The sequence below is a fragment of the Macrobrachium nipponense genome, chromosome 33, assembly GCF_015104395.2.
Source record: "Macrobrachium nipponense isolate FS-2020 chromosome 33, ASM1510439v2, whole genome shotgun sequence".
Taxonomy (NCBI): Eukaryota; Metazoa; Arthropoda; class Malacostraca; order Decapoda; family Palaemonidae; genus Macrobrachium; species Macrobrachium nipponense.
The window spans coordinates 20782424-20795749 of NC_087219.1; the positions used below are offsets into that span (position 1 = coordinate 20782424).

The 13326-nt window shown below is 42.3% G+C and overlaps 1 protein-coding gene across 2 annotated transcripts in view; it reads left to right on the top strand.

Moving 5' to 3' along the window:
* LOC135203006 (uncharacterized) overlaps positions 1-13326 on the top strand; it is a 158574-nt gene that overhangs the window by 62686 nt on the left and 82562 nt on the right. The gene's annotated exons all lie outside the window — the stretch shown is intronic.

The window sequence follows — 13326 nt, forward strand, 5'->3', positions numbered from 1 at the left end:
GGATTAGCATTAGTTGCCACCATGTTGGCCTTTAAGAGGTTGGATTCACAGAGGTCATGTAATTCAGAGAGAATTGTCCAAAGACCCTTCCCGAGAGAATCGTGTAATCTAACATCGTCACTTAGTGAAGTATCTAATATCTCTCCTCTCTGAGTCTGAAGGCGTTCAGACTATCGAGAAGCGATAAGATCTTCAAGATTAATGGCAGTCTCTTGGCCAAGGCAAAGCAGTGCTGCCTATTTTCAGTGTTCAATCGGGGAGCCGTTCTGGAGATAGTGAAGGGAAAATGACTGTTCCTCCACCTCGACCTCTGTGAATTTCCTTATGGTTCTATCTTTCCGTCTGAAGTATGAGATAAGCTAGAAGTCCTAACTATTGTAGAATATGCAAATATGTTGTTGACGGCCTCTAGGCTCAGAGATTCGGTTCTGTCAAACAACAAAGCTTCACGATCTTTGAGGTCTGTGGAGATCTTGAAATTCTCTGGATCGAAGGTTCCGGCATGAAACTTAGACGTAGTCTGAGTTTCTGATGCCAAAAGCATTTCGAACCTATCCTTTCTGCGAACTTAATACACGTGACCAGAAAGGCTAACATTCTAACCGCGTCTAGCCAACGGGCAAAGAGGGCTTAGTGAGGATCTTTTTAGCCATCATCAGAGGTGGTTTTGGGCTTTAAAGGAACATAATGCGGTCTGTCCTCTAAGCCTTCCGTTCTTGATAAGAAACGAAAAACCTGTCTAACCCTTGACCCGAAGGCTTGGAGACCAAGGGTATGGCACAAATTATGGGGCAAGGGCATTAGAGAGTCCTGTGCCCTGTCGGGTCTCTCAAGTTTTATCTTGATAAAACTATAGAAAGTCGAGGTCAACGGACAATCTGCGGTGTTCTGTAAAAGACCAGACTGGTTCATGTCCAAGAACACCCTGGCATTATAGTCAAGGAGTTCTTTTAAGAAGTCTCATTCATTATGTTTGCATAAAGATTTGAGATTTTTTCTTAATATGAATGCTCAAGAGGTGAGGGCGCGGCCTCGGAAGCATTTCAACAGAGCATGACACTCAGTAACATCCTGAGTGCCACGCTTTAGCGAAGCAACTCTGTGTTCGCTTCACACTCCGACGGGATGTGAAGACGACATTTGAGATCTGTAAGTCGCTAGGACCATACATATCCGTAGATATATTATTGGGGGCAGGAAGCAACACGAATCCTATCCTATAGAAAAGGGATAGGTGTGCTTTTAACTTTGAAGGGTTGGTCGCTTGAGGCGCGTTCCTTTTCTTTAGCCTAGAAGTTATGGAACTAACTTTGATAGGTTAGGTCAGGTGGTGGTTTTAGCTTCGTTGCCCTCAGAAGTATGGTCATATGGTCTAGTCACATTGTGGTCACGCCCCGTTGACAGATCATCTAGAGCGCACCAGCATTACAGGTCTCTACCTCGCTGGCAAACTCTAGTAACGCAGAAGCAGACATTGGTGACAGTAATCACGAAGTCGGCTATGCTAACAGGTGAGGAACCAAGATGTATATCATCTACTTAATTTAGTTTCCTAAAAATCCTATTCTGTCCTCTTCCCACCATCCGAAGGTGGGATTCAGCTATATATATATCTCAGGTAAGTTTCATGAACAAAATGTTATTGTTATAATACAATTAAGTTTGTTCATACTTACCTGGCAGATATATATAATTAAAGTGCCCACCCACCTCCCCTCAGGAGACAGTGGCACTGATAAAATATGAATAGAAAATGGGAATGGTTCCTGATATCCGCCTCCCAGCGGCGGGAATGGGTACTACCACCTGGCCGCCCACTGCGTGTGCCGCGAATTTTGAAATTCTGTCGGACTTCAGAGAATACAGCTATATATATATCTGTTTTTTTTTTTTTTTTTTTTTTTTTTTTTTTTTTTTTTTTTTTTTTTTTTTTTTTTTTTTTTTTTTTTTTTTCCAGGTGAAGTATGAACAAACTTAATTGTATTATAACAATAACATATTGAGTAAAGTAAACAATTAAGGGAATAAAGCTTTGCATCTCATAATCAGTGTTGTCGTCTGCTGCTCGTAACTGTGTTGCGGGAGTGAGTGCTTAGGAACCAGGAACCACAGCGTGGTTCAAGTGCACTGTGGAGTGAATTAAGACCAAAATGTGTATAATTACAATCAAATAAGCACTGTGGAGTTTCAGTTGTGATGGCAGTAAGGATAAAAACCACCGATTACAAGGTAAGAATGAATTCAGTTCCAAACCATAACCCCGGGAATAACAAGTTTCATACTTTCACTAATATAGGCAACAAAATGTTGTTTTATTGTGCTGATTACAACTGCAATCTTGAGTAAGATCAATAAACGTTACATATATACGCTAACATTGTTCAAATGAGTGCTGGGAAGGCTGGGGAAAGATGGTGGCCGTCACTGATGAGAACCGTCCATGCAAAACGTAGCCGCCATATTGGATTTCAAAACTGCCTTGAAAACATATTTTACGAAGAGCTCACGTGCTTATTTTAGTTCGTATGGGGCTTTCATATATCACATTATGTTGACGAAACTTCAGTCTTTTAAATGGTATGCTTAGAGTTGCAATTGTATTCTTGTTTCACCAATTAAATATCGAGTGAATAAGACCCGTCCACCGTGATGAGGGTTGGCCTGCCGTGGTATTCTACCCTATATATCTTTATTATTTCCTTTTTGGATATATGAAGATGTTTTACTGCCGGATTATCGCCGTAGTGTGACGCAATCGTTTTCGGTCCCGGGGCCTCTGTTTTCGAACCATAGAAATTATGGGGCCGAATTTGCAATGACCAGAAAGTCGTTAAAAGAGGAAAGTTAGCATTGAGGGGCATATGTTTTGATTGAGAAAAATACAAATTTATTCAATAGCTAGCTTGTAAAAAATACTTGATTACAAAAAACTTGATTGACAACTAAGCAGCATACCTACTATGGGTTTCAGAGACAGTGCAAGCATGTTTTTGGGCAATACCTATTTCTGTAACGAACACTCGTATCAGAACGAGATTTTGCTATAGTGCATTAAACCCAGTGCCGTAATTTATATGGGTATCGTGAATCACTAATCGTAAAGAATAACGACACTTGTCCTTGTACCAAGAGACAAAAACTCCATTATGCAGAAATGGATACAAACACGCGTAGAAAGCTCCACCTACTCTCTCCCCCCCCCTCCACCGCCACCCCTTTCCTTCGTTCCTTCGCCTCTCTCTCTCTCTCTCTCTCTCTCTCTCTCTCTCTCTCTCTCTCTCTCTCTCTCTGTTGCCATTCGGTATGTGTTGACCCTCCAAACTGGGTATAAGACTACACACAAAATGTTGAAATTGGTGAAATTAGGCTATGTATTGGAAGTATATATGCATAGATATTAAAGCAATTTTATCATTATTGCATTACTATGACAACTAGAATTCATGGAAACAGTTTATAATAATGAAACGGCTTATGTGTGAAACCTCCACTAATGTGGCAACGATGATTTTGCCATTCTTAGCATGCAAACATTAAAGCATGCAAACATTAAATGTTACATTTATTTCTGGCATGCGGTTATTAAAGAAATTCTAAATACTAATACGTATAGACTGAAATCAATGAAAAGTGCTAGCAAAAACAAAAAAGCAAAAAAAAAAAAAATATTTATATAATTCACTTATCCGTAGTCGTTCCCCTATGGTTTTCGGCAGCCAGATGTACGAAAACGTTACAAACATTTGATTGTATCTACTTTAGAAATATCTGTAATTTTTTGGGGTAATTTGGTTGCAAAAAAGGGATAATATACATGAATTAAATTAAAATTTTTAAATAAAGTAAATTTGAACTAAATAATGAGTAAAGTAAACAATTTAGGGAATAAAACTTTGCAGTTTCGTCGTCTGCTGTTCGTAACTGTGTTTGTGGCGCGCTCGCTTAGGAACCAGGAACAGCAACTGGTTTAAAGTGCAATGTGGAGTGAACTGAGACCAAAATGTGTATAATAACAATCAAATAAGCACTGTGGAGTTTCAGTTGTGATGGCAGTAAGGATAAAAACCACCGATTACAAGGTAAGAATGAATTCAGTTCAAACCATGACCCCGGGAATAAAAAGTTTCATACTTTCAGTAATATAGGCAAACAAAAATGTGTTTTTATTGTGCTGATTACAACTGCAATCTTAAGTAAGATCAATAAACGTTACATACATATGCTAACATTGTTCAAATGATTGCTGGGAAAGATGATTTTTGTCACTGATCAAAACCTGTACATCCCAAGGTAGCCGCCATATTGGATTTCAAAACTGCCTTGAAAACATATTTTACGAAGAGCGTCACATGCTTATTTTAGTTCGTATGGGGCTTTCATATATCACATTATGTTGACGAAACTTCAATCTTTTGAATGGTATGCTTGGAGTTGTAATTGTATTCTTGTTTCACCATTTAAATATCGAGTGAATAAGACCTGAAAACCGTGATAAGGGTTGGTAGTCGCTGGTTTTTCCCCCTATTCACTCGATATTTAATTGGTGAAACAAGAATACAATTACAATTCTAAGCATACCATTCAAAAGATTGAAGTTTCATCAACATAATGTGATATATGAAAGCCCCATACGAACTAAAATAAGCATGTGAGGCTCTTCGTAAAATATGTTTTCAAGGCAGCAGCAGACGACGACGCTGCAAAGTTTTATTCCCTTAATTGTTTACTTTCCTCATTATTTAGTTCAACTTTATTTTGTTATTTCAAAATGTTTATTTAATTCATGTCTATATAATTTTTTTTTCATTGATTTAAGTCTATACTATTAGTATTTTGATTTTTTTTAATAACTGTATGCCAGAAATAAATGTAACCTTTAATGTTTGCATGCTAAGAATGGCAAAATCATCGTTGCCACATTAGTGGAGCTTCACACATATGCCGATGCATTATTATAAACTGTTTCCATGAATTCTAGTTGTCATAGTAATGCAATAATGATAAAATTGCTGTAATATTTATGTATATATACTTCCAATACATAGCCTAATTTCACCAATTTCCACATTTTGTGTAAGTCTTATACCCAGTTTGGAGGGTGAACACATACCAATTGACAACAGAGAGAGAGAGAGAGAGAGAGAGAGAGAGAAAGGAAGAAGGACAGGGGTGGCGGTGGAGGGGGAGAGGGTAGGTGGATCTTTTTACGCGTGTTCGTATCCATTTCTGGATAATGGAGTTTTTGTCTCTTGGTATAAGGACAAGTGTCGTTATTCTTTACGATTAGTGATTCGTGATACCCTTACAAATTACGGCACTGGGTTTAATGCACTATAGCAAAATCTCATTCTGATACGAGTGTTCGTTACAGAAATACATACTGCCGAAAAACATGCTTGCACTGTCTCTGAAACCCATAGTAGGTATGCTGCTTGGTTATCAATCAAGTTTTTGTAGTCAAGTATGTATTTTTTACAAGCTAGCTATTGTATAAATTTGTATTTTTCTCAATCAAAACATATGCCCCTCAATGCTAACTTTCCTCTTTTAACGACTTTCTGGTCATTGCAAATTCGCCCCCATTAATTTCCTATGGTGCGAAAACAGAGGCCCAGGGACCGAAAGCGATTACGTCACACTACGGTGGTAATCTGGCAGTAAAACATCTTCATATGTCCAAAAAGTAAATAATAAAGATATACGTATATGCGCATTATGATTATAACAATTACATGAATAGCTGATAACAATCTGCATGAATAACTGGTAAACTGTTCTGCAAGAAAGTTGAGTATAGCAATTCTTCTACAATAGGTACGAAAGTCAAGATGTCGTGACGTCATAATACAGGACTTAAAAGAACGTTCTAATTCCAAAAAATAATTTTTGTTCATGAAACTTACCTGTCAGATATATATATAGCTGTATTCTCCGAAGTCCGACAGAATTTCAAAACTTACGACACACGCAGTGGTCGGCCAGGTGGTTAGTACCCATTCCCGCCGCTGGGAGGCGGGTATCAGGAACCATTCCCATTTTCTATTCAGATTTTCTCTGTCGCCGGTACTGTCAACACCTGTTTTCAGTACCTCCATCTTAGGATTTTGAAACTTCATTGCTACTTAAGTATCCTGATTGACTTTTGGTTTATTGATTTGGATTTGTGGCTTGGCATACGCTATCGTGGTCTGATTTTGATTTTGGCTTTGACTGTTCTTTGGATTAAGATGTCTGGATCTAGTTCTGCTAGTTTCAGGGTGTGTCGTGTGCAAGTGTAAGGTGAGGCTACCGAAAGCTCCGGTAGACCCTCACTCAGTATGCACGAGGTGTAGGGGGCATGTTTGTTTGTTGAATGATAGATGTAAGGAGTGTGAGAATTTGACTGATCTTGAATGGAAGACGTATGATTCTTATATTCGCAAATTAGACTTTGGTGTACCTAATCCTGTGGTGTTGCCTTCGGGCACTGAGGTTGTGTCTGCAGAAGGGAATGTCCGTGTTGACGCTTCTGTGTCTTCCGTGTCACGTCAGGAAGCTTGTCAGGACGTTTTTCTTGACACTCATCGCTCTGCTCTTCAGGACGCTCCTCAGGACGCGCGCAAGGACGCTCTTCAGGACACTCGACGCTCTACGCATCAGGACGTTCGCAAGGACGCTACGCAGGACGTACCTTTACCGGAGCTTCATAAAGCTTCAGAGCCTGCTGTTCTGCTGTTATTACTTCGCGTTCTGCTAAGGACCCTTCTGCTGCTCCCGTGGATGAGGGAGAGTCTTCGGGTGATTCGCAGCCTGTGGATGAAGAAGAGCCTGTTTCGTCATCATCTTCGGATTACAAGGTGTTGATCCGCCTTTTGAAAGACTTGTTTGCCGACAAGTTTCAGCCCTCGGCCCCTCGCTCTCCTCCTTCGCAGCTGGCTTCGTCGAAGACGAGGAAGCCGCCAGGCTTCGTCAAGATGGCCACTTCGCTCTCTACAAAGAGAGCATTCAAGAGGATTCATGACTGGATGGAGTCCAGAAAGGCGCAAGGCAAGACTTCCTTTGCCCTTCCTCCAGCGAGGTTGAATGGAAGAGCGGGCATCTGGTATGAGATGGGAGAGGAAGTGGGTTTGAGAGTTCCTTCCTCCTCCCAGGGCGATTTTGCCAGCCTGGTTGATGCTCCGAGGAGGTCTTTCCTTTCCTCAGCTAAGGTTTCCTGGACGCTGTCGGAGCTAGATCACCATCTGAAAGGTCTGTTCAGGACGATGGAGGTTTTTAACTTCCTGGATTGGTGTTTGGGAGCCCTCGACCTGCAGTCTCGGAGCCCTGACACTTTCTTTCGAGGAACTATCCAGCGTCCTAGCCTGCATGGATAAGGCAGTCAGGGATGGCTCTGATGAGCTGCCTTCTCACTTTTCTACAGGTCTATTGAAGAAATGTGCATTGTACTGCAATTTTGCGGCAAAATTGGTATCTCCTGCACAGAGGGCAGAGTTGTTGTTCGCCCCTCGCTCTAACCATCTCTTCCCGCAGTCGATGGTGATGGATATTGCGGTTAGCCTTCAGGAAAAGGCGACTCAGGATCTATTGGCTCAGTCTTCTAGACGTCCTGCTGCCCTCTCTTCAACTCCGCTCGCGCAGACTTCCAAGAAGCTGAAGCCCTTTTGTGGCGGAGCTTCCTCGAGAGCGTCTCCTCAAGGAAGAGGCTTCTCTAGAGGCAAAACCCCTTCCAAACCCAGGGGGAAGAAGTGACGTGTCGGCCCTTCAGGCACCGGTCGGAGCGAGACTCTTATTATTTGTGGAGGCATGAAAAGTAAGAGGGGCAGACAGCTGGTCCCTCGAGATCATCGAGAGAGGATACAAGATCCCTTTTCTCGCAACACCTCCGTTAAGCTTGAAACCCATAGATCTGTCACCTTCCTACCAGCCTTCGAAGCAACAGATCATGCTCGATTTGCTCGAGCAAATGATAGAGAAGAGAGCCGTCGAACAAGTTCTAACATTAGATTCCCCAGGCTTCTACAACAGGTTGTTCCTGGTTCAGAAGCAGTCTGGGGGATGGAGACCTGTCCTGGACGTCAGCAGGCTGAACCTTTTTATAAAAAAGGAGAAGTTCAAGATGGAAACGTCTCGGTCTGTTTTAGGAGCATTAAGACCAGGCGACTGGATGGTGTCTTTAGACCTCCAGGACGCCTACTTCCACGTCCCGATCCATCCTCAGTCAAGGAAGTACCTGAGGTTTGTATTAAAGGGACAGGTCTTCCAATTCAGAGCTCTCTGCTTCGGGCTAAGTACTGTACCGATGGTGTTCACGCTTCTCATGAGGAAAGTGGCAAAGTGGCTTCACCTCTCAAGGATAAGAGTGTCGCTCTACCTAGACGATTGGCTCGTTCGATCATCGTCGGAGCCAAGGTGTCTGGAGGACCTTCATACGACGTTGCAGCTGACGAAGGCCCTCGGCCTGCTAGTGAACTTCGAAAAGTCCCATCTGATCCCTATGCAGTCCATCGTGTATCTGGGGATTCAGATGGATTCAGCGGCTTTTCGAGCCTTTCCATCCCTGGAACGTCAGCAGAATTGCTTAGGAAAAGTGTCAGCCTTCTTGTGGAAGGAAACATGCTCGGCGAAGGAATGGATGAGTCTGCTGGGGACCATTTCTTCGCTGGAGAAGTTTGTTTCCCTGGGGAGACTGCACCTCAGATTGCTCCAGTTTTTCCTAGTGGAGAACTGGAAAAACAAGGAAGACCTAGATGCGACTCTGAGCATCTCTCGATCGGTCAAGGATCGTCTGTTGTGGTGGCACGATCCTGTAAAACTAGCATTGTCTCTCAGCCTTCTGAGCCCCGACCTAGTATTGTTCTCAGACGCGTCCACTGCGGGTTGGGGAGCAACACTGGGAAAGGAAGAAGTGTCAGGCATCTGGAGAGGGGAACAGATGTCCTGGCACATAAACCTCAAAGAATTGGAAGCAATTCGGTTGGCTCTCTCTTCGAAGGACAAGTTATTGGCCGAGTTGTCCAGATCAACTCGGACAATACCACGGCTCTTGCGTATATCAAGAACCAGGGAGGAACACTCTCTCGGTCCCTGTTCGAAATAGCGAGAGATCCTGCTTTGGGCGAAAGCATGGAACATGACGATCCTGACGAGGTTCGTTTCGGGAGTTCAGAACGTCCGTGCGGACCTTCTCAGCCGTCGGCAGCAGCTACTGGCGACCAAATGGACTCTTCATCTAGAAGTGTGTCAAGAGTTGTGGAGACTATGGGGATGTCCCTTAGTAGATCTCTTCGCAACATTGAAGACGAAGAGACTTCCTCTTTACTGCTCCCCTGTTCTCGACCCGGGTGCAGTAGCAATAGACGCCATCCTATGGGATTGGACGGGGATGGACGTCTACGCCTTTCCCCCGTTCAAACTCCTGGGAGAGGTGATCAGGAAGTTTGCGGTGTCTGAGGGAGTGAGGGTGACGCTAATCGCCCCGTTTTGGCCTTCAAGAGACTGGTTCACAGAGGTCATGTCCTTCCTAGTGGACTTTTCAAGGAACCTGCCAGAGAGAGTAGATCTACTCAGACAGCCCCACTTCGAGAGGTACCACAGGAACCTCTCCGCTCTGAGTCTGACTGCGTTCAGACTATCGAGAAGTTGGCCTGAGCGAGAGGGTTTTCAAGACCTGTGGCAAGAGCTATTGCCAATGCAAGAAGAGCTTCCTCTCGTGCAGTTTACCAATCAAAGTGGGCTGTCTTCAGGAGATGGTGTAGGAAGAAAGGTATTTCCTCCTCCACGACCTCTGTGAATCATATTGCTGATTTCCTCCTCCATCTGAGGAATGTCGACAAGCTCGCGGTTCCCACGATTTGAGGTTACAAGAGCATGTTATTGACGGTCTTTCGACACAGAGGTTTAGATCTGTCTAACAACAAAGACCTTCACGATCTTTTGAGGTCTTTTGAAACCTCGAAAGTGCCGCAACTTAAGATTCCGTCATGGAACTTAGATGTACGTAGTTCTAAAGTTCCTGATGTCGAGTCCTTTCGAACCTTTACATGCTGCTTCTTTAAAGGACGTGACAAGGAAGGCTATTTTCCTAACCGCTCTGGCTACAGCAAAGAGGGTTAGTGAGGTTCAAGCCATAAGTAAACATGTAGGCTTTAGAGGACATAATGCAGTATGTTCTTTAAGCCCTTCATTCTTAGCGAAGAATGAAAATCCATCCAACCCTTGGCCCAAGAGCTTCGACATCAAAGGGTTAGCAGAAATCATTGGACAAGAACCAGAGAGAGTCCTGTGCCCTGTCAGGGCTCTCAAGTTTTATTTAGAAAGAACTAAACAGTGTCGAGGTCTGTCGGACAATCTGTGGTGTTCCATCAAGAGACCAGACTTTCCGATGTCAAAGAACGCACTGGCGTTCTTTTTGAGGAGCACCATCCAGGAGGCTCATTCGTCCTGTCAAGATGGTGATCTTGGACTTTTGAAAGTTAATGCTCACGAGGTGAGAGCAGTCGCGACCTCTGTGGCATTTCAAAAGAACATGGCACTCGGTGACATCCTGAGTGCTACCTTTTGGCAAAGCAACTCTGTGTTTGCTTCACACTACCTGCGGGATGTGAAGACGATATATGAGAACTGCTGCTCGCTAGGACCATACATTTCTGTAGATACAATCTTGGGGGCAGGAAGTAATACTTATCCTATCCTATAGAAAATGGTTAGGTGAGCTTTTAATATGGTTGTATTGGTTTATGGTTGTGGGGTCAGCCGCCTGAGGCGGACTTCCCTTTCTTTAGCCTAAAAGTTAGGTGGGGTTAACTTTTGATAGGCTAGGTCAGGTGGTGGTTTTTGCTTCTTTGCCCTTATAGTATGGTCAATATGGTCTAGTCACATTGTGGTCACGCCCCCGTTGACAGATCATCTAGAACTCTCCTTGCTGGAGACTCTAGTAAAGCAGAAGCAGACTTGGGTGACAGTAATCACGAAGTCAGCTATGCTAACAGGTAAGGAACCAAGATGTCAGTCATCTGCATGCAATTTGTTTCCTAAATAATTCTATTCTGTCCCTTCCCACCTCCAATGGTGGGATTCAGCTATATATATATCTGACAGGTAAGTTTCATGAACAAAAGGATATTATGATACAATAAAGTTTGTTCATACTTACCTGGCAGATATATATAATCAAGTACTCACCCACCTCCCCTCAGGGGACAGTGGCATTAGAAAATCTGAATAGAAAATGGGAATGGTTCCTGATACCCGCCTCCCAGCGGCGGGAATGGGTACTAACCACCTGGCCAACCACTGCGTGTATTGTAAGTTTTGAAATTCTGTCGGACTTCGGAGAATACAGCTATATATATCGTAAATAGTAGTTTTAGGAAGGATTCCCTCAATTTGTGTGTGTAATAGCAATTTTGTATTTTTTTGTAAATATTTTCATAAATTATTTCTTTTTTGAGATTTCAGAGAGAGAGAGAGAGAGAGAGAGAGAGAGAGAGAGAGAGAGAGAGAGAGAGAGAGAGAGAATAGCATTTCTCATATAACAGTAAAATGATATTGTTGATACAATAAAGTTTATATATATATCTGCCAGGTAAGTATGAACAAACTTTATTGTATCAACAATATCATTTTACTGTTATATCAGAAATGTTATTCTCTCTCTCTCTCTCTCTCTCTCTCTCTCTCTCTCTCTCTCTCTCTCTCTCTCTCTCTCTCTCTCAAAGAAATAATTTATGAAAATATTTACAAAAAAATACAAAATTGCTATATACACACACAAATTGAGGGAATCCTTCCTAAAACTACTATTTACGATATGTGACAAGGTGTTGGACCCATAGAGGTCAAAATCAGAAAAGTAAAAAAAAAAGGTAAGTTTTTTTGGCCAAAAGAATTGTGAAAATTTAACTTAATTTTTTTGTACCTAAAGGAAATAGGAAGTGGCTATTTTTTTTAATAGAATAAACTCATATTATCTTAGAACAGAATTATGTAAAAAGATCTGCACTAAGATGTAATTTACTGTTATATCAGAAATGTTCTCTCTCGCTCTCTCTCTCTCTCTCTCTCTACAGGTGATAATGATTTATTGACATAAGCTGATGTAATCTGTCACCAGAAAAGGCACAGACCCACTACTACTTCCCACCCCCTCTCTCTCCATCTTGTGTCGTAATCATTTCAAGGTCATCTGCTTTGCCTCCAATCCTTCGTTACACAAACTCAAGCTTTTTGCCATAGAGGTGTCAGCATCCTCTAAATTATCATCAACATCACTTTCTAATTCCATTAGAAGTAAGTTGATGACATCCATGCCCAGAGAATACTTCCTGCTGGCCATTGTTGAGAAATGCAAAAAAAAAAAAAAAAAGTTGAGAAATTGGCATTCGAAGGATATTGGACCAAATGGCAATATAAGGCATCTCAGTGAAAACCAATGGCATGCATAATGTACACACCATCCACCCACAGTTTCCAACAATACAAAATTATACCAGTGTCAACAGTGTTGGACAGGAAATCACTACTTAAATAACTTTGCCTTTATATCCCATACACGTTCAACTCAAATAATTACTCAGAAAAGGGGGAAGGATAATGGCAAGGCAAACGCAGGTTCTGACATGATTGTAATGTGTGAACTACTAACATCTTGGAGGTCGATCACACCCAGATTCGAGATAGACAATGATTTATGGAGGGAAAACTTTTTTTAAACCTCGGGTCGTGCGCGAACCGTCGCACCTATTCAGGGTTAAGGGGGTAGCGGATTGGCGCTTTGCGCCTTACCCGCAATTTTAAGGATTCTTGGCAAGCATGTATGTACTGGCAAGAGGTAATGTTGCACTGCATGTGCTAGCCACAGGGTTTACAGGAGGTTAGCAATTATGCCATTTATTAATCATATCTCGAGAAATATTATTGTCCCTACACGATATACAAACCCTTGGTTCTTTACATTAGGAACTACATTCGTAGGCTGGAATACAGCTGTTAGATTCTTGATCAAGGTGGTTAGGCAATAACTACCATCTGGTAGTCAGGTAGGCTCGCTTGCTTGGCTTTAAACCCTCCATTTTGCTTTTGGACGCCTTTCAATGAAGATGTATGTTTGTGAGTGCGAATGAAACAGTTGTAGGAAATAAATACTTCGTTTGACGGAGTGAGAAGACCACAAGTTCAGAGAAGAGCAAGCAAGAATAGTCAATCCCCTCTTGTTTTTTTTTTTTTTTCTTTTTTCCATTTCCTGGGTTACACTGGGATGAACAAGGGAATAAGATGAACTCTAAGGAGTCTACTCCCCAAAGTTCAAATCCAAGAGACTGTGTTTTTGGTTCAATCTTGGGATCTTAC